The sequence below is a fragment of the Ictidomys tridecemlineatus genome, chromosome 13, assembly GCF_052094955.1.
Source record: "Ictidomys tridecemlineatus isolate mIctTri1 chromosome 13, mIctTri1.hap1, whole genome shotgun sequence".
Taxonomy (NCBI): Eukaryota; Metazoa; Chordata; class Mammalia; order Rodentia; family Sciuridae; genus Ictidomys; species Ictidomys tridecemlineatus.
The window spans coordinates 85,220,923-85,223,888 of NC_135489.1; the positions used below are offsets into that span (position 1 = coordinate 85,220,923).

Sequence of the window (2,966 nt, forward strand, 5' to 3'; positions counted from 1 at the left end):
TCCAGGATCGGAGCAGGAATGAGACTCAAGTACTCAGTGGAGTTTTCTGTATAGGGAACCAGGCTTACCAGAGGCAGCAAACTCAACCAGGATCAAAAGAGATACTCATCCACATACAGCAACTTCTTCCTGCTCTCCATGAAGTTAAGAAACTGGCTCTGAATGAAGAGATCAATACAGAGACTAGGGCAGCAGTGAGAGCACTGAGCAGACTCAAGACAAGGAAAAGCAAGGTCCAGAATCCTCAGATTTTAATGGTGATATCAATACATTGTGAAAACAGACATACAGAGCGAATCAAATGAAAACTGAACAAAATAGCCAAGTGTATGGCACACCTGTGATCCCAGCAACTCAGGAGGATGAGGCAGAAGGAATGCAAGTTCAAAGCTATCTTGAGCAATTTAGTGAGGCCTTATCTCAAAATTAAAAATATTAAAAAGGGGCTAGAGATGTGACTCAGTGGTTGAGCACCCCTGGTTTCAATCCCTGGCATCAAATAAATAATTTTTTTTTTACAATTTTTAAACCATTTTTTTTTTGTGTGTGTGTGTGTGTGTGTGTGTGTGTGAGGTGGTATTGGTATTAACAAGTCTTTATAAGCTTAAGATTCTAACTGAAGTTTTCATTTGAAAGCCTTTGGGGCTCAGTTGTATGTCATGTAGTGAGGAGTAGCACTGAATTTGGCATAAGACTTAGTGACTTATTTACAGCTTCCAAGAAATCCTTCTCAGTAGCAATTTTTTGCCATGCTCGGATTGCAAACATACCAGCTTTTGTGCAGACACTTCTAATCTCAGCACCAGTGCTATTTGGACATTGTCGTGCTAACAATTCAAATCTGATATCTCTTTCAACACTAATTGAAGGAGAATGAATCTTAAAGATGTGAGTCTGACCCTCTGAATCAGGTAAACTAAATTCAATCCTGTATCCAATATCCCTGGCCTCATCAGTCCTGGGTCTAGAGTATGAGGTCTGTTGGTGGCCATCAGCACTTTAATGTTGCCTCAAGGATCAAAAACATCCAGCTGATTAATCAGTTTCAACATTGTTTTCTGTACTTCATTGTCACCTCCAGCAGCATCATCAAACCGAGCCCCCAACCGCATTGATTTCATCAAAGAAGATAAGGTAGGCTTTTTTGTGTGCTGGCCATTTCAAAAAGCTCATGAACCATTCGAGCCCCCTCTGCAACATATTTCTTTACAAGTTCAGATCCAATAACTTGAATGAAGCAAGCATCAGTCCTACTAGCAACTGCCTTGGAACAGAGTGTCTTGCCTGTGCCTGGGGGACCAAACATCAGCACACTCTTGGGAGGCTCAATGCCAAGGTTAACAAACGTCTCTGTTCCTTACTACCACCAACATCACTGTAATTGACATCAGGTTTTTTCTCCATTTGCATCATGGTAACTGTTGCGTCAATCTTAGGAAGCAGTGGGATGTGGATTTGATACTTATTTCTGTCCACACCAACTCTCATCCCTTCTTCAATGTCAGTAGATGCCACGTGATCGCTGAGGTCTACCATGAACTTGGCAAACTGTTTCACATTGATAATGTATATTGGGTCATCTGAATCAGCATTAATTATCTTTGTACACCTTGCAACCTGTAAAGGCTGTTCACTCTGGAGAGTTTGCTTATCTGCAGCCAAGTCCCAGAGTGGTGGTGGGGCCAGGCCAGTGTCAGATTCTTTAATACCAGTGAGCTCATTAATTTTCTTAAGAAGTTGTTGAATGTCATCCTCAACCTGCTTAATCTTCCATGAGTAAGTACTCTGACTGTAAGTTTTCAGCAAGGCAATATCCCCCATTATTGCTTGTCATCCTTCTCATCCTCTTTGATTTCCCACTGATCAGCACTGAGGTAATTCAGCATTTTTAGGAAATGCAAGTGTCTTCCTTACTTTCTCAGTGATTACACAGCATCTCTAAAATAAATTTTTACAAAAATCATTTCTATTTGAATTTCATTTCAAAATATTCCAAAATTAGAGAAGAGATAGGAACAATTGAGCTCACTTCCTTCATCCCTAATGATAGCAGCTGGCTCCCAGTGGACAGGGAGGGTAAGGGGACAGGGAACTCCACACATGACAGTTATCTGTGTGTGGAAATGAGTGCAAAGTTGTTTTCACATTTAATTCAGATTTATTTTAATTTTTTACTTAAATTTGATTTTAAAAATTTTGTGTGTGGTGTTGGGGAGGCAACCTAGGGCCTCACCCATTCTAGGCACACCTCTGCCACCGAGTGCATCCCAGCCCCCTACAATTTTTCATGTGTAGGTTTTGCTTTCTATGTCTTCTTTGAAGAATCTTTCCTCACTCCAAGATGATCTTATTTAGAAGCATGCTGTTAACAGATCCAGGCATGTAAGGATTTTCCAGAGAGCCACCTGCTCAGCGTGGTCAGGAACTTGTGCCCTTGGACTGCAGCACCTTCAAGATACTGAGAGTGGTCCAGTTCAGAATGCAGCCGTCTTGCTGCATGTGCACACGGGCACACCTGAGAAGGGCGTGTGTCCTGCCATGTGGGGTGCTGAAGTTCCTGGGTGCCACCTGGGACTGGCTGGTCTGTAGCTTTCTCCACAACATCTGTACCATATTCATTCTCCTGTCTTTTGTTCCATCAGTCACTGAAGAGGAGGCATAGAGCTCCACAGAGCTATGGATCTGCCCACTCCTCCTATCAGGATTTTGGTTTGGGGTTGGATTTGATTCTCCATCCTGGCGTTTAGTCCTACTTGGTATCTTTGTTCTCTATTCCTCTGTGACTCCTACTTTGACTTTTTTTCTTTTTTGTGGTGCTGGTGATGGAACCTATGGTCCCAGCCAAGCTAGATAAGTGCTCTGTAGCTAAGCCCCAGCCCCAGCCCTGGACCTGTTGTGGCTTTTGCATATTTCTTAGTATTCCAGTTTATCATTTATTTAGCTTAGAGTTTTGCATCTCTGGGTCC

General features: G+C 42.4%; 1 pseudogene; it reads right to left on the minus strand.

The window, feature by feature from the left end:
* Nucleotides 1-646: 646 nt before the first annotated feature.
* Nucleotides 647-1,901, minus strand: LOC144370200 (26S proteasome regulatory subunit 7 pseudogene; annotated as a pseudogene).
* Between the last annotated feature and the right edge of the window lie 1,065 nt (nucleotides 1,902-2,966).